Consider the following 9819-nt stretch of genomic DNA (forward strand, 5'->3'; position numbering starts at 1 on the left):
TGTATCTCCAATTCTAGGGAGTTTTTCCTTGCCCCTGTTACTCATGGGCTCTTTTTGAATGTTTTACACTCTGTGAAGCGCCATGAGACATGTGTAATGTTTTGGCGCTCTATAAGTAAAATGAAATTGAAATAGAAAAATTGAAATACACGCCCGTGTGGTGTGAGACACACAAGGAGGCTGCTGCCGTCGAGTTTCCCTCGCCCAGGAAAAGCCCCTCTGCGCTGCGCTGTGTGTCTGTGGGGAGACCTGGGCATTTAGCTGGGCGTGACAGTGATTTATGAGCACGGGAAGTAGGGAGAGACTGCGCTACGGGGCGAACGCAGCAGCAGCAGCAGAAGCAGAAGCAGTATTGTTGGGCAGGGCGGAGGAGGGAGAGGAGGAAGAGGAAGAGGAGGAAGAGGAAGAGGAAGGCGATGAAGAGCGCTGGACTCGGGAGAGAGAACAGGGGCGTGTGTTTTTACAGACCAGCCGTCGGTCGACAACGCAATCGCTGTTTCAATGTCTTGCATCACATTGTACCGCCACAGTGGTTAGACCGCCTTATGGAAGGCCGGAAACAGTTATGGGGCTAGCTGGATGACTACAACTCTTTTCGGAATGACTGCCTGGCAGTCTATGTCATGGAATCAGAGAGACTCAAAAGGTCACGTTGAGGGGAGCGCTGTGGCGCAGCAGGCTACAGCGCTCATACCACATACGGGTCCGAGTGCCCACGGGGACCCAGGTTCGAGTCCGGCCTGTGGTCATTTCCCAGTCCCACCCCATCTCTCTCTCCCACTTACTTCCTGTCTCACCCTTCACTGTCCTATATACAAATAAAGGCAAAAAAGCCCCAAAAAATATTCTTAAAAAGAAAAAAAATGTCACGTTGAGAGTGACAGATGCGTGGCATATCAGTCACCAACAAAATCTGCAAAAAGCTGTTAGCGTCAGCCAACAGATTGGGGAATACTGAGTAGCCATAATTAGGCTATTGCCTGGACCTGCAGTTCTCAGTTCAGCACTGAAAAAAGGCTTCCATTTATCAGTCGGTCTGCTCCAAGTCAGAACGTGTCACTGATTAGCAGATGCATGGTGTGTTTGGCTAATCAGGTGTAAAACTGACAGGTTTCTTCAGGTAAGAGCCAGGAAATATGGAAACGCCTGCAGAGAAACACTGTATCCAGAACCCCAGCTCTAGACCACAGGAGTCTCAGTGACAGTAAGCAACTGACAAACAAAATGTGCTTGAGTCAGAGTAAAGAAACGCACCTAAGCTAGCCTAGCCACCTAGCGCTGGCAACTCTGCGGATGGATGACAGTAAGTTCAACCACACAGGAGGTGGGTGCTACACATTGGTGATGGTTAGTGAAGCTCCCTCTTTCACTGTAAAGTGTGCCATGATGACGTACAAATAAATGCCAGTTGTTGTTGTTGTTGTTGTTGTTGTTGAAACACCAATATTAGCATGTCTCCAGGAATGGAGGCTCAGGCAGGGAATGGAATGGAACGGAACAAGGACAAAGCAAGTGGGTGGTGGTGGTAGCGTAGTGGCGAAGGAGCAGGGCTAGCATGTCGTAGCCTGAAAAAGTTGTGGGTTCAATTCCTTCCACTGTTGTGCCCTTGAGCAAGGCACTGAACCCCAAGTTACTCTGGGGACAGTAGGCCTTGTAATACAACTGACATGAGTGGCTTTGGGTAGAAATGTCTGCTAAATGTGTGCAACAAGTGAGGGAATGATAAACAAAGGTGAATATTAAGGGAAAGGCGACTGATAGTTTTTCTCAGTCACTTTGGTGCATTTATAAACACATGTATTACCACATTATTGTTAACATTATTGTATCTTGCACCATTGTCTGTAAGAAGATAGTCAATCTGTTTTGTTTTGTTGTCAATATGTCTTACTCTGTAAGTATTTTCAAATGAACAATGCACAAGACAGCAATTTTCTATGTCGTAAACTAAACAATTACACATCATTGGGTGTGGAGGAGGTCCATTGTATAAGACAATGGATATATTTCATTTTTTTTTATCTGTTGACAGTCATTGTGACCGTATCAAGAGAACAAAGGCTTTTTACAGCATTGTGCCAACAAAAAAATGACTGATATACAGTAAAACATCCCATAATCAGAGTTGTGTACCACTGTACACCCAGAAGTTACTGTCTGTCATGTCACATTTACTGTACATGTGCTAGACAGACTATGACAACTAGTTATGACAAATGGTTTGATGGTTCAATACATTTCGACAATCTTTTAAATAAGGCTAATTTGTTATAAATAAATAGTTTAACTATTCAGCAGGGAACCAGTAGTGTATTTTGACCAACTTGACATTAGCAACTGTTTGTAAGCAATTTGTACAACATCAGTTGCACAGACGTACTAAAGCATTACTATTTGTTCAAGATGGGGAGAAACCGCTTCAATGATGTGCATACAGTAAGTGATAAGATGATGGCATTTTCAATTCTGATGTGAGAAATGCACCAAAGTAACTGTGAAAAAAACTGAAGTGAAGAGAAAAGTGACCGATATCAAGCCCATATTGGTGCCTTCTTGATAACCCGCACCAAAGAAACAACTGAGAAAAAAAAACTGTGAAGTAAAAAGAAAAGTGACCGATATCAAGCCCATGCCATGGGCCTCATTCAATTCCACACCAGGATGGTGGCTTCTTGATAACCCCGGTGAAACGCCCAACGGTCGTTCTGCTGGTGAGGCTCTTTTGGCCCCACAAAAGGTTGCTTTGTTATTTGTGATTCTGTTTTCTGACGGTAAATAGGCGGCTGGGTTGTTGATTGGCCGCTGTAGGAAATCCCCTACGCAGAGCCCTGCTGTGAATATATCTGAAATCACAGGGTGACACGGAACTTGCAGTGGCAGGTTTGTAAATCAAATGACCAACGCGGTGCATTCCGAGAGACAGGAACTCTGTGAGAATCTAAATGAGACAAAGCCAGATGGCAGAGGTAGACCACACACACACAGACACACACATATGCACGCACACACACATACAGTATATACACACATACCCACACTTACACACTCTTTCCTTAATTATAATGTCTTACAGAAAATTCATTACCCTTGTGTACCCCTCTGCTGGTGTCAAGAGGGGAACTCAGCCACTGTAATAGAGCTGTCTTAAGACCACATCACGCCCGAGCGTCAAGACCTCCAGGAGTGGGAATGAGGGAATGAGACAACAAGACCTCTCTAGGAGTGGGAATGAGACAACAAGACCTCTCTTGGAGTGGGAATGAGACAACAAGACCTCACTAGGAGTGGGAATGAGACAACAAGACCTCACTAGGACTGGGAATGGGAAAAGAAGACCTCTCCAGGACTGGGAATGAGACAACAAGACCTCTAAGGAGTGGGAATGACACAACAAGACCTCTCCATGACTGGGAATGAGACAACATTGGGTGGCAGAGGGAGACTGTAGACACTCGGTCACTGGCCCTATTTAAACCTGGTTCAAAATGTGTCCTGGCCAATCGGATCACAAGTGGCCAGCGATACAGTATATGCATGTGCAAACAACCACTATGAATGATTTTCGATCATGATTCTCTCAAAAACAGTATCCAAGGTGGCCACCTATCTTTGGCTGGGTAAGAGCTAACAGGTCCTGATGCATGTGGGCCGTAACTAAATCTGAACATAAGTGGCCAGCAACGTCGCTAGCTGTCCACCTTGGACACGGGAGAAATGGTGATGTGTGTGTGAGAGTGTGTGTGTTTGTGCATGTGTGTGTGTGTGTGTGTGTGTGTGTGTGTGGATTGCCTGAGATGGCTCTATGGAACTGGAAATACGAGACAGAGGGAGATAGAGACAGAAAGAGAGACACACAGAGAGATAGAGGCAAAGAGAGTGAGAGAGAGAGAGATGGAGAGAAAAAGAGAGAGAAGATGGAGAGAGTCAACGAGATATCTGGCATGAATGAGACTTTGGATTGAAGTGTTTGCAGTACACGTGAATGTAGAGAGGCCCTTATGAGCAGAGCTGTGAGTTCAGAATCAGCAGAAAGAGAGTGTGTGTGTGTGTGTGTGTGTGTGTGTGTGTATGTGAGAGAGAGGTCAATGGGGAGAGATCTCAGTATATGCAGAAGAGGAAGAGAAACAGAGAGAGAAAGAAAGAGAGAGGGGGAGAGAGAGAGAGAGAGAGAGAGAGAGAGAGAGAGAGAGAGAGAGAGAGCGGTGTAACACTCCTTCATCAGTCTAACCTTCTCACACAATTACACCACTAAAACCCATAAAACATTTAAACCTCAAACTGGCACAGGGGAGGGAGAGAATGAGACTGAGAGAGAGTGTATGAGGGATATATACGGAGAGATAGAGATAGATAGATAGAGCTAGAGAGAGAGAGAGAAATGTTCCCTCCACACTTTGTGTGACTACTTTGGCAATACGAATGCCTCAAATGTCTTATTTGTCATGCCAATAAAGCACTTTGAATTTGAAAGACAGAGAGCGAGACAGAGAGAGAGAGAGAGAGCCAGAGAAAGATGTTCTCTCCACACTTTGTGTGACTGCTTTAGCAAAAGGAACATCTTATGTCTTGTTTGAATTTGAGAGAGAGAGCGAGAGAGAGACAGAGAGATAGAGAGAGAGAGACAGATAGAGAGAGAGTATGAGAGAGGTCTACGAGGAGAGAGAGAGAATGATATAATTACAAATGCCTTTGTTATACAGCCATTCTTTAATGTTTATGTATATTACATGTACAATGTATATGTAATTGTCTGTCTATGCATCTACTGTACTTTGTGTACATGTAATTGAGCTTTGGCAATAATGCTATTGAAACATTCATGCCAATAAAGCTTCATTGAATTGAATTGAGAGAGAGGGCGAGAGGGAGAGAGAGAGAGAGAGAGCGAGAGGGAGGTCTACGAGGAGCGGTCTCTATGGGCCCCATTGAGCCCCAGACGGCTGTAGCTGTAAAGGCTGTATGGGCTCGAGTGCTGCTGTTGGCTGCTCTCCCAGCTGGCGGCTCCAGGGTGGCAGAGGAGCAACGGCAGCGGCAGCAGCTCAGACAGACGCCCTCACTGTGGGTTTGGACGCGGCCACACGGCCACAAGCCGACTGACCGACCGACCGACCGAGAGAGAGAGAGAGAGAGAGAGAGAGGGGGCAGACTATAATGGGCTGCACCAACTCCACGGTGATCAATCACGTCCTGTGTGGAATCCCTCAGTGCGGTTACACGGGGCAGAACAATCTGATTTGAAAGCATCAGTCTGGCTATTGTTAGAATACAGAATATTCTAGAAGTAATTGTCTGTAAGATCCAGCTAAACACTAAACTTTACTGAACTTCACTGAATGTGAAGTTTACTTTACTGAACTTCACTGACAGTTAACTAAACGTTACCGAATGCTATTGAACGCTATTAAAAGTTACTGAAAGCTATTGAACGTTAACTGAACATTATTGAACTTCACTGAAAGTTAACTGAACGTTATTAAAAAGCTACTGAATGTTACTGAACGCTATCGAACATTATTAAAAGTTACTGAATGCTATCCAACGCTAGCTGAACATTATTGAACTTCATCGAAAGTTAACTGAACGTTATTAAAAAGCTACTGAATGTTACTGAATGCTATCGAACATTATTAAAATTTACTGAATGTGTGTGTGCGCGTGGGGAGGGAGAGGGCGTGCGTGTGTGTGTGTGTGTGCGTGTGTGTGTGTGTGTGTCCAGTGTGCCCGTGCCCAACCACTCTGAGGCCCCAGGGCAGCTCACCGTGGGCCTTCCGTTGGATGGTGCCACCGCCCCAGCACAGCACAGCACAGCACAGCGCAGCACAGCACAGCGCACGCAGCCAAACCCAACACTTCAGTCTGCTCAGCGGCAGAGGAAATATCTGGGCCATTACCACTGTCGGGCATGCCACTGCGACCGCTTGGCAGATTAGAGTTGGGTTTGGCAGTTTTTTTTTTCTTTCTTTTTTTTTCTCTCTCTCTCTCTCTCTCTTTCTTTCTATTTCAGGCCTGGGCTAGCTAGCGTCTGGCGAGCCGGTTGCTGTTGAAAACACCCCTGTTGATGTCATGTTTTAAAACGGGGGTTTTGGAACTGGGGAGGATGGGTTGGTTGGTGGAGAGAGTTGGTTTTTTAGAGTGTGTCCTGCTTTTTAGGGTTGATCTGGGACACGTGGTCTCTACAACAACCACCCCCCCCCCCCCTCTCCCTCCAGCTCCCCCCATCTGTGTGTGTGTGTGTGAGAGAGAGAGAGCAAGAGAGACAGACAGAGAGAGAGAGGGGGAGAGAGACTGCAACACTGTCCACACCCACATTCTAAAAGACCCCCCCCCCCCCATCTCAATCTGGCTTGTGTGTGTGTGTGTGTGTGTGTGTATGTGAGAGAGTGTGACAGACAGAGAGAGGGAGAGAGATACAGAGATACAACGGTCTCGTCGTACACCTACATTCCAACCCCTTCCAACGGCTGCACGGAGGACTAGTTGTCTCCGTCATAGAAGTGTGGAAGTGTGATGTTTTGCGGCCGCTCCACAAATAGAGCTCGAGTCGTCGGGACAATTTATCGAATCGGCCTCGCAGAAGAGTAATGAGTGCACGCCGTCTGGCACACACAAAAAAAACACACACACACACACACACTGGGACAAGAGGAGCACGCCCGCCGGACTGGCCTATACCGTCGCCACCGAGTGTGTGCCTCCTCTGTTAACGCCCGCTTACCATGTCTCAGTGGAGGAGCATGCCACAGTCAGGCTATATGCCTGCTGCATGTGCCAAGCCTATACACCTAAAGCTTCATGGAAGGCTGTTCAGGTGCCTCGTTTGTTTCCGGTGGAGCCAGGTGTGTTTGAACCTGCCGCTACTGCTAATGTAATTACTGTCTACACGGACCTGCTACAGTATGTGTTGCACTATAGTGAATCAGAATCACTGAGGCTTCTCACTGGCCAGCAGGCAGCATATAGGTCATCAAGGCCAACTCTTTCAGTCCTCAGATGGCAATCTAAGCCAGAAATTGGGTTCTTTTTTACATTGTTTTTATTTCTATAAGTAGTTTATAGGCGATTTAGGCTATACACTTTCACGAAAAAGAAACTCTTCTGTTCTAGCTCACTAGGGGCCTATTTCTCTATCTTCTAACACTTGCACTTTCTTCAACTTTCCATTAGCCCAAGATGGCAAGCATCCAGTCAGTCTCTCTGTGTGTGTGTGTGTGTGTGTGTGTGTGTGTGTGTGTGTTTGAGAGAGAGAGAGAGAGAGAGAGAGAACTGAACACATGGCATAACGACACTGCAATCAAGCGCAGCATCACCTTGCAACGTCAATGTGGAATGTGGAATGTATCACGTTGGACGTTGCGTAGCGGCAGACTAGGCTACAGAAATATTGAAGCACTTTCTGTGGCGGCAATATGGTATAGTGCATTAGGCTACCGTCATGACCGAGACTTTTTAACCGACGTTTCCATTTAAGCTATGCTGTAGTGTAAACATGGACTCCGCCACTAACTGTGCGGTGAAATGTTGTTATTTCAAGGGTTTAGGATAGATTTTCACTCAATCTGTCACGACAAGAAACAAAAGACTCAAACAGGAATATTGCGTCAAAGCATGGATGCGACACTCTTGTTGGCTACAGCCAAGGCTACAGTATAGCCAAATGTCGGCATCTTTACAGCGTTCACCCCCAGCCGTAGGTCTGGAACACACGACATAATAACGACACAAGCACAACCATAGCCATAGTGTCCTAACGTAGCCTACCTCCTGTGACGGGCATCATCCACTCTGGTTCCCGCAGACGCTGCTCATCACCACGGCCGTCCCTCCTCGATAGCGTTACCGTTACCGTTACTGCTGATGCTCGTGTCCAACCGCTAGGCACCCGGGGCAAGGAGGAGGAATTCCAGCCAGCCTCCGCTGCTGTCGAAAACGCGACGGATGAATCAGGGAAAGAGGGTTCGCGTCGGCCGATTTTTATATGGCAATGGGGGTGAAGTCGCAGTCGCTGTCGAGGCGTAGGGGGATTATAGGTATTACTGAGAGCTGGGAGGCTGCAACTCAAACCGCGCACGCCTTCGCACTCACGTTGGCACGCATAGGCACGCACTCTCTCTGTCACACACACACACACACACACACACACTCACGCGCGCAGTGAGAGGGCGTGTGGGAGGGGCGGTTGGGGATGCGCGAGGCCTGCCGAGTCAGCCGTTAACCCGGTAGGTACCGTGGCACTGCGAACAGCGCCATAGCTCACTGAATGCAACGGGGCAGTCACTGAGAGGGAACTGTAGCCTAAAATAATGGCCAGTATGTTTATCTAGATCTGCCGCTTCCATGACAACATTAGCCTACTCGTCAATCTGGCGTGGAAAATAACAAAGACGTAGACTAGGCTTGAAGAACAAAATGTTTGTGAAACTTAAAGTGGAGTTATTTGCGAGGTACGGTAGCCATGCCGTGTCCTGTGGTAGGTTTAGCTAAAATGATGCAGCATCCGCTGTGTTGGCTATTGATTAGTTTCCCCTGGTTAAAATTCCCATCATTCTCTGTGCATATTTTCACAGCGCTGATCAATGCAGGAGGGGGGTGTCAAGAGGGACCATATAATAAACACCTGACCACCTGTGTGTGTGTGTGTGTGTGTGTGTGTGTGTGTGTGTGTGTGTGTGTGTGTGTGTGAGAGAGAGAGAGAGATAACTAGACTGACCATGTGTCAAAAGTATATCCCTCCCTCTCTCACAAGTACGCACACACACACAAACACACACTCTTCCTGTAATAATGTTATTATGTTTTTTAGGGACCCCCTGTAAGTGTCCACACACACACACACACATATAAACACACACACATACATACACACACACACACACACACACTTAAACAAAACAAAAAAAACTCTTTCTCACACCCTGTATCGCGCTCTCATTCTTTCTCAGTTGCAAATCAATACTATTAGACTTGCATAAGGGGTTAACAACCAATCACCTTCAGCTATGAATTGATTAGTGGTGCTCGACCGATTGACTGATTGCTGTGACTAATTGATAATGCCTCTGAAGATGAGGAAGCACAGGGGGGGAGTCACAGGTCAATTAGTCACGTTTCAGAATGCCAAATATGCACAAACCTCCTAGACTGGGTAAACCCAGCCTGATCTGCAGGCGACTGGAATTCGCCCTGCAGCTAAAGCCTACACCTTACACTGACAAGATTTGGGAAAGATTATTGAAAGATTGTAGTCTTTTGAGTGAAGCTTGAATGAGGGGCACTAGTTAAAAGACTACAATCTTTCCAGAATCTTTCCCAAATCATATCAGTGTAAGGTAGGCTCAAAGCTGGACACCTGGGCCTTTATCTCTCCTGCCTCCTGTCCACGTTTGCTGGAACCAATCACAACACCGGCTTTATCCAGCAGGCGCATTCGGATTGATGGCCTGATTGGTTGAAGGACTACTATCCAAATGCGTACGGATAGTAGTGTGATCAATGGCCGTTGATCAGGCCTCTTGTGCAGACTAGAGATGAAGCGCTGCCTCCCCAGACTAATGTTCAATCTTAACAGATTGGATTTAATGTGGCAATAAACAGACTACAAATCATCCTCAACAACACACAGAAATATTTCAGCTCACAGACACTGACACAGACACACACACACACACACACACACACACACACACACACATGCACACACACACACATGCACACACACACACACACACACTCACACACACACACCTACATGCAGACCTGTACATACACACACACACACACACACACTCCCATACTTCGCCAGGCACACTCCCCAAAGTAAGC

The sequence above is a fragment of the Sardina pilchardus genome, chromosome 1, assembly GCF_963854185.1.
Source record: "Sardina pilchardus chromosome 1, fSarPil1.1, whole genome shotgun sequence".
In the NCBI taxonomy this organism is placed as follows: domain Eukaryota; kingdom Metazoa; phylum Chordata; class Actinopteri; order Clupeiformes; family Clupeidae; genus Sardina; species Sardina pilchardus.